This window comes from Falco naumanni, chromosome 2 (assembly GCF_017639655.2).
Source record: "Falco naumanni isolate bFalNau1 chromosome 2, bFalNau1.pat, whole genome shotgun sequence".
NCBI classification, from domain to species: domain Eukaryota; kingdom Metazoa; phylum Chordata; class Aves; order Falconiformes; family Falconidae; genus Falco; species Falco naumanni.
This window is the reverse complement of record NC_054055.1, coordinates 37,172,892-37,188,241: the sequence shown is the minus strand read 5'-3', so window position 1 is coordinate 37,188,241 and position 15,350 is coordinate 37,172,892. Positions and strand designations below refer to the sequence as shown.

At 41.0% G+C, this 15,350-nt stretch overlaps 1 long non-coding RNA gene across 2 annotated transcripts in view; it reads left to right on the top strand.

The window, feature by feature from the left end:
- LOC121084052 overlaps positions 1-14,803 on the top strand; it is a 334,007-nt gene extending 319,204 nt beyond the window's left edge. The window contains exons 2-3 of one of the 2 annotated variants that reach the window (XR_005826562.1): positions 8,632-8,700; positions 14,510-14,803. This is a non-coding gene — a long non-coding RNA (uncharacterized LOC121084052). Of the gene's footprint in view, positions 1-8,631; positions 8,701-10,962; positions 12,348-14,509 lie in introns of those variants that run through there. The other variant, XR_005826561.1, reaches the window with a different exon arrangement.
- The last annotated feature ends 547 nt before the right edge of the window (positions 14,804-15,350 follow it).

Genomic DNA, 15,350 nt, shown 5'->3' with positions numbered 1-15,350 from the left:
GTAAAGGAAGAAGAAGGTTGAAGGAGACACAGAAAGAATAAAATCATGTTAATTTCACCCTATTTCCTGCAAAGCTTTATTTTTCTGCATCTAGTCATCCAGCAGAATGAGAATAGGAATGTTTAGGCTTCACGTGCTATTTGTATATCCTTTCACCACAGTGTAGAAGGGGGACATGTCAATTAGTCCAAGGAAGGGACACAACCAAGAAATTTACTCAATTTCTAGCACTTATGATTAAAGTATTAATCACCAGCTAAATATCAGAACTGCTAAGTGTATGCTTATTTTGTATAACTATGCAGTATGGCTCCCCCTATTGCTTGACATGGTAATATATAACTTTATTACAAATGAGAACATTGGAACAAAATAATGATAAGAAAAATCAGGAAATTTACTTGAATGCAGTCTCCCAAATATTTATGTTGATCACTATCTTTTTTCCTTTTGTATAAATGGCAGCAGTTTTTATTTCTAAAGATAAATACAATCTCTTTCTGCATACACAGCTTGTCTTGGTGGCTAAGAAACTTGCAATTCAGGAGTGAAAAGGTTAGAAGAACCCATTCTAACCTGCAGCCATGTAACTTTCTTTTGGTGTTGTTTGATAAGTGTTCAAATGCCCTATAAAGCTGTTCTTAAGACCTACTGTATTTTCAGCAAAAGAAAGACTTCTCTGGTTTAATGAAAACATCAAAAGGATAAATGCTTGACAACACTAGCTAGTGAAAAAAAAAGATGAACTTTGAAATGCATGCATTAAAAAAGTATTATATATGTCAATGTGATTCCATTCAGATTCACAGAAGTAACAGAAAAAATTCAAAAATTAATTCTCTAACTACAAAGATTGTATGGAGCAAATGAGGATAATTATTTGTTATTTCGTTGATAATGAGATCCATCTTCTGGCCTCTAGGCAGAATCAAGGCAGCTATATGTTGGGCCAATCACAGATTTGTCAAAGTACTAAACATAATGAAAATTAAGATTTATGGGATGTAGAAGTGAGTAAAAGAAGTACATGCAAAGAACACTGAAATATAGACTTGAAATGGATGGTTTAACAGTTGCTTCCATTCACTGTGATTTTAGGTTGATGCCATTCTTAGAATTATCTTCAAACAGAAGATACTTAGAGAAGAGGCACCTGAACTTGAGACAACCTATAAATATGTTTGATTTTAAGAAGGTCAGTACCTTTCTTTTGTAATTGAAAATCAGATCCCTCGATTCATATCTCAAAATTGATCTGCAGCATTTTACATACTTCAAATCATAGTGGACTCTAGAAAATCTTAGCTAAGTCTCCTACAAACAAGTTATGAGTGGGTGCTCAAACTTTCTGTAGGGAAAAAATGCATAAAGATTCAAGGGATTCTTTACGTTAGTTAAATCATTAAATTCTTGCTGAAACAGGTTCTGATTTTTGTCAGAATAGGAAAATGTATTTTTCCCGCTCCCACACATTTTCTAGTACTGTCATTTTAAATTCAATCCCAAAAATGCATTAGTAGTTTCTGTAGCTGTTTGGAAAGTTAGCCTCTGAAAAATACTGAACTTGATTTTGGCTTGATTCCAATTCAGTACATAGTCACATAAAATGAATAGCTATTAAAAGAGATTTTATTCTTTGGATATTCATACTGTACTTTAAAGAACTGGAAAGGTATCAGAGAAGTTAATGGAAAGAGTCATTGCAAAGAGATGAACTAGTACATTTTGCTGTCACAAAACATGAGTTCCACTGGCAGCATGTTATCAAATACAGTTAAACATTAAAATTCATTTTTAACATTAAATATCTTGTATGGCTGGAACTTATGCACTTTACATATGAAACACTTTAAAGGTCAGGAAATCAATCACCCGTGTTTTACTTGTCATGCCTATTAGTTTAAGCCAATATAAAATAATGAATACTTCTTTGTATTACAGTTCTGTCTTGGCCTGATTGATCCTCTATAAAGCTATTATAAAGGTCACAATATGGTAAGTCAAAGACTACTGGGGAACATGAGGGCAGAAGGTAAGATAAACATGTCACCTTTTCTCAAATGGACTCAAGCTATTCCTATATTTGGAAGTAAATGTTAGCTAAAATCAAACTTCACTTCGGTGTTAAAGGTCTTCCTGTATTTTCATTGTCTGTCCTTATTTTCCATTATTTATACTTGTGTGTAACAATATTCTCGTTGGGTTGATTCCGTAAAACATGAGATAGATTGTTAAATGATAGCATTCTGTCTTGCAAAATTACTTGCACAATATGAGTGCATATTGGATGCTTATGCAATCATTCTTCTTATGTGCATAGTGGATGTATTATACATTTGGAAGAACAGTTAGTTTAAATTTAATTTTAAACCAATTACTATATATTTATATTTCACTTATTTATATATATTACACAAAATCTATATGTAATACATTGATAAAAAATTGTCATTTCCTCAAATACACACGTGTAAAGACACAGCACATACAAATACAGTATTTACATCAGCTGTACATGAAACAATATTGAGTGATTGGGTGATTAGCTACCGTGAGAGAAACAAGTATATTAGATATACATATATGTAGCATTAATAAAGTAGAAAAAATTAGATTTTATGGTGTTATTTTAAAACTATTATTTTTATGCCAATAATTACACATTATGTCAATATCTGCACATGCTTTTTGGTATTTTTCATTGCACACCCTATGAATTAGTTTTATAATCTATTCATACAGTTGATTCATTTAATTAATTGCTAAGAATTAGATGATGATACAATAGTATTTTTTTATTTTCTGAGGCTACTAATATGATCAAAGCTGTGCACTCAATACAAAACATGAAAATAGTTTCTTAGCAGCATGGCTAACTGTAGCCATGTTACAATTCATGTTACATGTACGTATTTTCTATGCTTGTTACCAGGTTGCTAAATTTAGAGAAAAAGTATCTCACAGAAATACATTTTCTCTGCTTTTCCAATGATTGAATAGTATGTTTACTAGTTATTCTAGAACAAAGTAACTTACATAATTATTTATGTGTTGTTAGGGAAAAAAAAATTCCATATGTATTCCATATTGTTTAATGTGCTTGTCTTGTTCAGGGAATTTAAATTTTTTTTACAGGCATTGAACAGGATCAGGGTGGAGGCAGTGAAAAAGAGGGGGAGAGAGAGAAAGGATGATGTAAAGTTTGCTAAACATCTGCTTTGATTCCTAATTAAATGAATGCATTTCATATCCCAGGAGAACTTATCATCTTCAATGAAACTTTAGCTGGAAAAAATTCCATTGTGAAACCAAAATTCACAGGCTTCTAGTTTCGTGATGGAGTACTTTAAAATGATTTTCTATAGGAAAATACTGAATTGAAAGTACTAAACTCTGAAATATGGACTTACTCTACAATTCTCCTGTTTCTTTTGAATTGTATAAAATATTATGAACTATTTGAGAAAGTTCACAAATTAATTTCACAATTAACATTACTTTTATTCCTGAGCTGTTGTTTCCAAAACTCCAGTGTTCTGGTCCAGGACAGCCCGAGCCGATGTGACACTCAGCGTGAAGTGAAGATGTAAACGATGTCAAATGCCACTGATCAGGGAAGTTTACTGGAGCACAGCATTTGGAAGAAAACAGTGATAGGAAAGAGAAGGAAGGATAAAAAAGAAGGAAACCTAGCAAGCAGTCAGGACAGAGTTGCAAGAGAGAGTCACCACCATGGACACAGCGGTGTCCCATTGGTCCATAGTTTCCTTGCCTGTTGGTGGTGGGGATCTCTGGATCACGCTCCTCACCGTTTGATTGTACGGTCTTTCACAGGGTATTCAGGGAGATGTTTCCCTGACAAGGGCACGTACTACATGTACACACAAGAGCCCCATCTAGGCACGCTGGTTCTGAGGGGCACATGCGACAGCCATGTGGTCTTTTGTCATGGACTGCACATGCCCTGGCAGGTTGAGGTGGTCAGTCATGTCTGGACACGTCCCTTGAAACAGTAGGGCCATAGGTTGACCTTGGCCGATGTCTGGTTTCAGGCGGCCATTTGATCCTTGTCTAGTCTGCGACTGCTGAGTTCGATTAAATGGCCAGGTAGCCGGACACCAAGCTTAGCAGGAATGTGAATAAGCTTCGAGACAGTCAGCTCACAATATGGTCTCCCACACCACCCTGTATCTCAAAGACTGTCGCTTCCTCGTTCATGGTGGTGGAAAGGTATGGAGAACACAGTGAAATGTGGAAAAGAGCATGGTTTATAGAGTGTTTACAACTGGGGTTTCAGGCTTAGACTAAAATAATGCATGGATATGTTTGACATCATCCTAAGATGAGGCAGCTACAAATCGCATACTTAAAACAGTGTATTGGATCAACCTTACAAAACATGGAATTAAACATGGGAGGAACAATAACAATGCAACACCACATAACATAAAGAAAAGAATGCATTTGACCCATGGGATACCTGGAAGCCAAAAGAAGGGATCAAATTCCCAACTTTCCCAGGTCTGGATAGGGACATGAGCCAGTTTTCGTATTCCTGAAGTAGTATGTTTAACAACTTGACCATTATCATCAACTTTTAAAGAACAATTAGAATCATTTAGTTTACCACAGACACACCCTTCTTTGGCTAGCAGGTAATCTAGGACCATTTGGTGTTGGAATGTCACTGTTTGCATCTGTGTGGCCTGATCTGCTAATTGATGAAGGGCACAGGCAGACTCATTGGTAGCAATTTCTAGGATGGCTTGTAACCATATGACACAATTGTCAAGCACCACTAACCAGTTCATTAGGGTTCCAGGTGGCTGGTCCATAATGCTGTATAATTTGTTCTGGTGGCCACGTATCCTTTCCCCAGTTGTGCTCCCACCAGTGGGGGAGGCATCAATCAATCGTTTTTATCTTATTAGCTCATCATATACTCTGATTCCTAATGCATTTCCTTGAATTTTGGGTAAGAGAAAAAACAAGGGCCAAATATACCCTATATAACATATTCCTGACAAATTAGGGGGCAATTTTTTATAGGCATACTACCCACAAACCCAATAGAGGACTTGTAGGGCCCAGGCTCCTTTAGGGAAAGGATCGGTCCTTTTTTTGTCATTACTTGGGGCATTGTAATATAAAGTGTCCTTGTTTCCCAATGGTCCACCTGTAACACCTTTGGCAGCGCTGTAACTACATCTCCATGCCCCTGGACTGAGATTCCAGGAACAATTGGATACTAAGGGACTTCATGTTCAGTTGGTATTGGACCAGACTTCTAGAAAACAGGCTCTGGTTCCATTTGGGTATTGTCAAGCTCAAGGAACCACTTGTGCTACACACTTCTCTGCAGTGGTATTACCTCACTGACAAGTGAGAATAGTCATATCAAACCGTTTATCCTATACCATAAAACTAATACATTTATGATCATTATATGAACATCATATCCAAATGCCACTGGATAACTGAACATGGGTCTGATTCCACTTGCCCTTATATCTTGAATAATTATGAGGTTTACACCCTGTGCTTACACAATCGTAACTGGGTGATAAAGTCTATTCACAGGTGCTTTGTCCCAACCATATCTGTTTTCTTGGTCTGTTTTTAACAATCATAACATTTTTGCACTGAGGCTCGTTGTGCCACCCCATCAAGGGGTGATAAACCAGCCAACACGGGTTTTATCACCTTATAAGGACCTCTGAGCATTATCTGTTGTTTATGTATGGTGCGTTTGGCCTCTCACAGGGCTAAGCTGACCACAAACAAACGTTCTTCCCAAGTGGAGTATTGTTTCTCGGCATCCTTAAAGCTGCAAGAGTAGAAATAGGTCAAGTGGGTCCTTCCAAGGTAAATGCAAAGCGTTCTTGGTGTTCAGGTTGCATGGGGACCATAAAAATGAGACCTCTAACATCCACAGTTGCTATAATGGGATCAGCTTGTTCCTGGATAGATGCTATAAGCTTGTCAATGTTTGCCACAGCAGCTGTTAACAGGCCTGAGTTAACATCAAGCCTTTAACACTCTACAGTTAGTCTCCATTTTCCATCTGGCTTATGAACAGGACATACAGGGGAGTTAAAAGGAGAGTGGGCCGATACTACAATTCCCTGTTCCTTTAACTCGTCTGATACTGGGGTTATCCCTTCCCATGCCCCTAAGGGTAATGGATAGGGTTTGACTTCCATGAATCGGAGGGGAAGGAGCAAAGGTGCAGTGTGTAACAGCCATATAACTACAGACAGGATACCAAATGTCCAATTCCTCCCCTCATCATCAATCCATGCCTTACCTTTCAGAACACTGAGTCCTAAAAGGTTAAGCAGGAATGGCCCCACAAACATTGTGACCAGAGTGTCTCTCTCCTCCCCAGGTAATCACAAACCAACAGTAGCCAATGTTTGCGCTTGAACAATACCAAAAGCATCTGCAGCAAACATACTCTACTTAAACAAAGTCATGCTGCTTTGTGTCACATCTTCAGTTTTAATGGCTGAAATCTGAGCTCCAGTATCTACCAGGAACATTATTGGTACCAACTTAGCTTCCACTGAACAAGTCATTAATAGATCACCTTGGTGATTTCCAGTGAGCTGCCCAATATGTACCCATCCTTCACTCCCCCACTCATTACAAGGGGCAAAGGCATTAGTTTCCCATTGGCCTAGGGGATGTGGTGGGCTTTGGTAAGAGGGCACTAGGAGCTGGGCGCTCATTCTTAACTGGTGCACTTTGAGGACATCCTAATACCAGCTTCTCCAGTTTGCCAGTTGGCAACCCGTTCATAAGATCTCAGGGAATACCTTTCTGCTAGCCCATGGTCCACAGACCCTTACACCTGTGCCCTCTCTCTCTCCCACTTGGTGATGCTACGGGAGACATCCTTTTATTGTTAGCTGGGTGTGGGGAAGGTTTCAACTCTGTGCATCTTAAACTTTTTGGGTCAGTTTTGGTGGTTGACCCGGTGACAGGGCCATATTCTTGTCCATACTTTATTAATTCTTGAGTGGCTTCTCCCCAGATCCACATTTTCTTTTCCTGGGGTTTGTGATTAGAGGTCGCTATCCCTTCTAATGCAGCAATAGCTCTTTTTCCCTGGGACGTCACCTTTATTTTCCCCTGTAACTGAATACCAGTCGCTTTTAAGGGGTTTGGGAGGCCCCTTATGGCAGGAGTCATTCGTTCTGGGTTGACTGCTATCACCGTTGGAGATTCCTGTTTAGGTCTAAGCTCCTGGTCATACATCATGTGCAGACATGCTGCCTTCTGTACGTTTTCTACTAGTTGGTTGACTGTCCCCAAAATAGCAAGGGGATCCCCCTTTCCAAAGGGTTGCTCTCTGGATCAGGGACCAGGGTGCAGGGTAGCTGCCAGTGGTTGGAAACACTCCACCCCCCCACCCCCCCCCCCCCCCCCCCCCCCACCCCCCACCCCCTCAGCCCTCGGCTTCCTTTTTGCTTAACAGTATCTGATTCCCCAGACAACAACACTCTCCAAACAGGTTCTGTCTCTGACTCCTCAGGAGAACGGCCAAGCTCTCTTTCCAATTTAGCCAGTTCAGTAGCAGAATGTGGAACTTCTTTACTAGTAACTTGAGGAAATTCATCATCATCTTCATATTTAGAGTATCTTCACCAAGGGTGGCAAGAGAACAGGTAGGGGCATCCAGTTTGTTGATCGATGTTGATTTTGTTCCCTCTGATTCATTACTGGGACATTCAGTATTTTTTTCAGAGAGCAAAGTGCTGTCCTTGCCTGTGAGGAGTGGCTCTTTCAAAGCACATTGTAAATAATTTGCCTGGGTTCTTTCCACTTCTAGTTGTCCCTTTCAGTTCTCTACTTGCCCTTGCAAGGACCGAACCAGATCCTGTGAGGATTCTACGACCTGGCACCTTGCCGCGCACTGCTGTCCCCTGGCTGCCACCGCAGCGCACGCGGCGCTGCCTGTCCTGGCCGAGGCCGCAGCCCCGCACCCGCCTGTCCCGCCCCGGTTCGGCCGGGCACGCTGCGCCCGTCGCAGCCGGTTCCCCGCGGACCGCCCGCGCCCGGCACGGCGGGGCCCGATGCCGCTCCGAGAGGCCGCACCGCACCCGCTGCCCCGGGGTCTGTGACGGGGCGCGCGGGAGCCGCTTCCCGGACGATGGCTCGTATCGCGCGCACGCGCCCCGCCTGGGCACGCGGTGCCGGGGGTCGCACGCGGCGGCCGTGCCCGGGCGGTGGAGGCGGCCGGCGGTGGCGGGACGTGTCCCCCGGGACAGCGGGGCCGCTCCCGGGCACCGGCCGGCGTCGGGCTCCGGGCGGCGGTTGGTTCCGCGGCCGCCGAGTTGGGCGGCACCGGCCCGGCCCGGGCACTGAGGGCGGCGGGGGGGGGGGGGGGGGGGGGGGGGGGGGGGGGTGGGGGTGTGAGTGCTGGAGTGGCTGGCTCGCGGCCTGTGGTCCCACCCATGGGAAATTTCATTACAAAGAAAACCAACCCCAAAACAAACCACAAAAACTCCCCCCCTGCCCCGCCCCCTTAGTGAAATAAATGGTCTCCAGACAAAATGTTGTAGGATTGAAGAGTTCAGGTTTGGTGGTGTGAGCATTGCTGGCTGACCACAAAACTGTGACAACCAGCACCGAGTGGAATTCCCCACCTGACGTGAAGTCGATCCGGACTGACGGGACCCCCAGCTCCATGTGGTGGTAGCTATTGCACCTTTATTTTTCCTCTCTTTCTCTCCATTTCCTGCCCCTACACGAAGGTGTGTTGTTTAGGTTTTGTTTTTGTTTTTGTTTTTTTTTTTTTTTGTACCATTAAACCTCTTTTCTTTACGGCATCTGATCTCATTTGTGTCTTAATCTCACTCTGGGAATCACAAAGAATCTCCCCAGACCTGACCATTCTGGGCCTGGACATTTAATTGGCGTCATCGACAGGATTCCCTGAAGTGAGAGTGCCGCATTTTCACTTACTTTCCTTTACGTGTGTACCTCTCAGGGACGTAAGGAGTGGACCCTTTGTTGAAATTTGCTTGTATTTTTGTTGTAACCTATGTGTGTGCCTCTCTGAGACAACCAGTCCACCTTGTTTGACATGGGTGAAAATGTTTTGTACAATCTCTTGGAAAAATATTTTGCTTACCCTTCCATACCAGGCATGGATTGAGCACAAAAAAATTGGTATAATGTGCAGAGTGTAACGGACCAAATCATTGCTTTACAAAAGGACGCCAAATTGCGGTCTGGAAACAGAAAATCTATCTTCTGTGCTGTGTTGGGTGCAAGCCTGGTTGCAGCCGTAGAAGGTAGAGATCAACAAGTCACAGCACAATTACAACTTACACAGTCTCTACAAGATTTGGTTCAGTCTCTAAAAGGACAGGTAGAGACTTTAAAGAAACAATTGGCAGGAGAAAGAGCTCAGGTAAATTACTTGCAGTCTACATTGAAAGAAAATCTCCTTGCGGGCGAGGAGAAGGTTAAACCTCTTGAGAAAAGGGTCGAATACTCTAATCAGGAATTAGAGGAGGTGAAACAAAAATTGGACCAAATTAATATTTCTACTAGTTTTTTGAGACCCTTGGTCAAAACTGAATTCAAATATGAGGACGATTGGGACGTCTCTCCTCAAATCACTACTAAGGAAGTTCCATATTTGGCAACTGAACTAGCTAAATTGAAAAAAGATTTTGGCCATACTCCTAAGGAGTCATAAACAGAGTATGTTTGGAGAATGTCATTGTCTGGTGGGGACCAGATATTGTTAAGTCAAAAAGAAGCCAAAGGCTATTGGAGGCCTGAAGTGTTTTTAATCACCAGCAATCATAGTGCTCCCTGGTCCCTAACCCAGAGGGCAGCCTATTGGGCTGGAAGATTAAATCCGTTGGAAAGGGGAGATCCCCTTGCAATTGTTGGGATGGTTGACCAATTAGTAGAAAGTGTACAAAAGGCAGCATGTTTGCAAATGATGTATGACCGGGAACTTAAACCAAAACATGAATCCCCAATGATGATGCCGGTCGATCCAGAACGAATGACTCCTCTTATAAGAGGACTCTGAACTCGATTCTCTGAAACCTATTGACATTCAATTCCAAGGAAAAATAGGCAATGTCCCAGGAGGATAGGGCTGTCGCCGCACTAGAAGAAATTGTGAACCCTAATTGTTGACCTCAGGAAAAGAAACTTTGGACCTGGGGAAAGGTCGCTCAAGAATTGATTAATTATGGGAGAAAATATGGCCCTGTAGCCACTTCTCTCACCAAACCAGAATCAAAAGTCTTAAGACACACAGAAATGAAAGCACCCCTGAACAAAAGTAGAGAGACATTTCCTGCAACAGTATCTGGTGGCAAAGATATAGGGAACAGACAAAAGAGTTTCTGGTCCATGGGATGGTGAAAAGGCATTCCCCAAGAACTTATGGACGGGTTGCCGACGGAAAAATATGGAAAATTAGTACTGGGATGGCCCAAAAATCCACAAATCAAAGTAAAATATCCTGTTCCTAGCACTCCTTTATTGGATCTAACCACCTCCCACAAGCTGCCGGACTTGTTTCATAGTCTTCTCAAACGTTTTCTCAAACCCCATGAATCAGGATGGGCAGAGAGACTATGAGATTGCTGTTACCCTTGTCAATAATCAATGGGGAGTAAATGGATGCCCTAAAATCACAGCATTCTGCCTGAAAACTCCAAGCTTGATTCCAAGTCCCAGTGGCTCCAACCATTCACAGAATCCCTCTCATTTTCCTGGCCAACCAGTGTTAGTGAAATTACTCACTATTGGGACCGTACCACTGGTACTAGAAACTCCCATGAACAAATAACGCTTGGAAAGCAAAAGATGTCCATGGGAAAGAACACAGAATCCATACTAGGTGGATTGTTCCATCCTTTTAATAATCACCTACCACCGGTTCCTCAAAAAGAACGGAGTTGTTTTTCTTTCTTTTTCTTTCAGATAAAACCCTTGATGCGTGCTTGAAGAAACATATGAAGCTATTAACTGTTTGTATAATTTTTGTGGTGATTGCTTTACTAATATTCATAGGATGTTTGGCGTATTATCGCAGACAGTGTTTTGGTCGATCGTTATCGCCGCCTTTAATAATAAGGGAAACTCCTGTACTCCCCTCCTCGAACTGAGGTGGCAAAATGGATTTATAACGTTAGGCCAACAAGTGGCCAATGCTTTCAATTTGACAAACTGTTGGATATGTGGGAGTCCTTTAGGATTTAGGGACTGGCCATGGATGTCAAAACCGGTATCCCCAAGATGGCTTGTAAGTGATCTAAGTGCTACAACGATTGGCAATAATTCGCTATATTGGAATGAGGAAATGGAACCATGGAAAATCCAGTTTCTGGGAAAAGAGGAGTATTGTCTTAATCGTAATGATAGCAATGGAGTTTTTGTGGGTCATAGTATGTGTAATTGGACATTTAAATATGGAGATCACTGTATCACCCCTGGGTGTCGACCCATTAATTGTTCAACTTATGATCGCTCCTCCTCCCATTCAATTGAAGGCGACATGTTATGGTGTTTGTATTATAACACCAAAGACGAAAATCTCATCCCTCGACAACAAAGGTGGGCATGGGTCAATGAAACCGGACATAAAAACAATTTGATAGCTTTGGTCTAGAACCAATCTTACAGGGGTCGTGAAATTGGGGGAAGCTAATTCTGTGACCTGTGCCATAAGTGGTATAGTTGGCCAAGCAGTCACCATTGAATGCAACTATATCAGTCGAATAGGAGCATGGAAATGTAATCTTCGGATTAATGGAGTAAAATCAAACAGTTACATTAAACACCCTTTGGGTTTGAAAAACAGCACCTATTTTGAGACTCTTTGTAATTCCGAAGACAAAAAGGGAAGGGACCGTTTGCAAATGGAACCTGGGCTTTAAAATGTCACTATTAGATTTGTGGCCATTATGCATATCGAAAATTACCAAATAATTGGAGTGGGACATCTTATGTAGGCTTTATACGTCCCTTCTTTTTTTTCTGTTGCCAGGCCAAAAAGGAAACAATTTGGCAGTTAAGGTATATGATGACCTAAATTGACATCAATGGCCCATTGATATTTCTATGACAAATGGAAGTAGCCAATCCTGGGGTAAAAATGAATTGACACCCCAACGTATCATACAGTATTATGCACCTGCAACTTGGAATCGTAATGAACACATTAGTGGTGCTTGAGAACCTATCTACAATCTGAATTGTATCATTCGTCTACAGGCTGTCTTGGAAAGCCCTTGACTTATTGGCAGACCAAGCAACTCAAATGCAAAATGCAATTTATCAATACAGGATGGTTCTCGATTACCTGCTAGCTGAAGAAGGAGGTGTTTGTGGTAAATTAAATGTTTCCAATTGTTGTTTGAAAATTGATGACAATGGTGAGGTAGTTAAACAAATCACATCTGAGATACAAAAGTTAGCCCATGTTCCCATCCAAACCTGGAAAGGCTGGGACATTGACTTGTTTTCCTGGCTTCCTGGGAACCCATGGGTAAAACGAATCCTATTCTATTTGTTATGTAGATTAGCCTCATTATTGTTTTTGCCATGCACTATTCCATGTTTTATAAGATTAATTCAACACGTTATAGCTAACATGCAATTTGCTACTATGGTTTCACCTGATGGCGTTAAGCAAATTCGAATAGTACGCCGAAATGTGCAGTCGACAATACAGATTATATAGTTAATGCAATAACAATTTAATAACAAACAAGAATCTGAAAATAATTAACTATTAACAATTCGTATAACAATGTAGACTGGTTAAAAATAAAAATAAAACAGCAAAGAAAGAAACCGCCAGAAAAGCATAGATGAGGATGTTGTAATGCCTTTTATGTTTTTCCACCTCAGCCATAAGTTCTTGACGTGTGACACACACCCTCTGCCTAAACAATAATGAAAAAAAAAAAAAAGAAAAAAGATTTGATCCCCTTTATGATGAACCATATAGGTTAAACATTTTGAAAACACTCACCTTACAGAATGCTCAGAGGGGGAAATGTGCACTCTAGACCTTTTCTCCCTGGCAAGTGACGTGACAATCTAATGGTGAGAAGACGTTACATTGAAAGCAAGGACCTGTTGTTTGACCATAGTGCCATAAATATTACCATTAACCGGAGTAGCAAGCTCAGGAAATGGGTCTGGGATTTCATCTGGACACTCAGTAGTCATCTTTTACCACACGAATGATCTGTGTATGCCTTTGAACATATGCATGCACAATTTTAAACTCCACAGAATGTACTGGAAAAATCTGGAAAGACCGCACATGAGAAATCCCTATAGTCTAGCCATGATAGTGACGCATGTTAAAAAAAAAGAATGTGTTAAGAAACTATAGTATTTATAGTTTATTTAAATAATACTGATTTTTATTATTATTTTTATATATATATATATATATATTTCACCCAACCCTTTTGATTTAATTTGAAAACCGTGTGTTGAATGCAAAATAAATTCAATTAACTACTTGACAGCCAGTAAACAACAAATAAGAATTTATTAACAAACATGAACTAGAAACTGGATAATGGAATAACAATCTGGCAAAGTCTCATGTGATGCAAAAAATAGACTACTTCACTCGTGAATCCAGCACAGTCCTGAATAATGTCGGGGTGGTAACTTCTTCTGTTCCCTCCATGATAGTCTGTGCCTGGTCCTTGGTATTTTCTTCAGGAGGTGACGAAGATGAACAGAAATGAATAACAGGTCACATGGTAACTTTGCTGGAGATGAACATTTTTCTTTTGTTTATACAATGGTCTCCTGCACTTTGTTTTGGTGTTCCATGAGCTCCACTACTTGGGAAGAATTGCAAGGAAGTGATTGCACTTTTCTGTACCGGCGTGACCAAAAGCACTCACAGAAACACATGCTGATGGTTGCTGTAATCACAAAAATGCAAAGACCGAACAGCAAAGCCGTGCAGAGTGTGTCATCTCCTGCTTCCATCTTTTCAAAATGGCAAGGATTGTTGGTGGTGAGACAAACAAGTTGGTCCGTGACACTCCTGGTCAAGGTTGAGGCTAACACCCTGACCAAAATTGCACAATGAAAAACTCATGCGCAGCTGCAATTCGGACCCAGCCTTAAAGGGGCATGAATATTTACCCTTTTAAAATGCCCACCTCTTGGCTCCTGATTCTCAACCCCCACAAACAAACCTGATACATGCTAAATAATGTGTTGGGTTTTTTATTATTTATTATGTGGTCTTGCTATGCTGATGTTTTTGAAATTAGCTTATAACATGTTTTACTTTTGAATTGTTAGTTAATGTTTGTTAGGTATTTATAGTTATTGTTAGTTGTTTCTAGTTACTGTTTATTATTGCTTATTGATAATGGTTAATGGTTGTAACATTTAACTTGTAGTTATTAGATAAGGATTGTTAACCTCGTTTGTGTAGTTGGCAGGATCCTTTCTCTATCTCTGTCTCTCTCTATGCCACCCACAGAGCAGCAATGTTGAGCCATGGGGTGGTGTGAAGGACTTTATTGGGACTGTGCTGTCTCAACATTGCTGGCTGACCACAAAACTGTGACAACCAGCCCCGGGTGGAATTCCCCACCTGACGTGAAGTCGATCCGGACTGATGGGACCCCCAGCTCCATGTGGTGGTAGCTATTGCACCTTTCTTTATTTTTCCTCTCTTTCTCTCCATTTCCTGCCTCAACACGAAGTTTGGGGTTATTTTGTACCATTAAACCTCTTTTCTTTACGGCATCTGAGCTCGTTTGTGTCTTAATCTCACTCTGGGAATCACAAAGAATCTCCCCAGACCTGACCATTCTGCGTCTGGACAGGTGTATAGCTTTTGGAAGGAGTAGATTTATTAACCATTTATTTATTATGACATACTGTTATAAAACTACTCTAGTCTCAACTTGAAATGGCCTGTCTTGGCCAAGAGGACAACTGCATATTCTTCAACGCAGCGTCAGAGGTAGAAAAAAAGTGGGTAGGTAGAGACTGGAGTGTCAAAATGGTGTATGACACAAATGCTCTCTGAATGGAATGCACCAAGTATAGATATACACAGACCATGAGCAAGGAGAAAAGTTTAATAGTCCCACAAGCTGTTTTCTATCTTTTAGAGGATCTTCACTGTATTAAATGTCACTTTCTTGATTTATATAGTAAGCAGAAGTATTTAATTTTGAATGTGTAGATTCCATGTATTTTTCATTGATTTCTAGAAATCCATGGAAAAAAGTTTGTATTTTGTTTACACTTAAAGGTGCTTGATGCATTGGACCATTTATTATATGAGTTATTATATGACTTGGACTATTTAT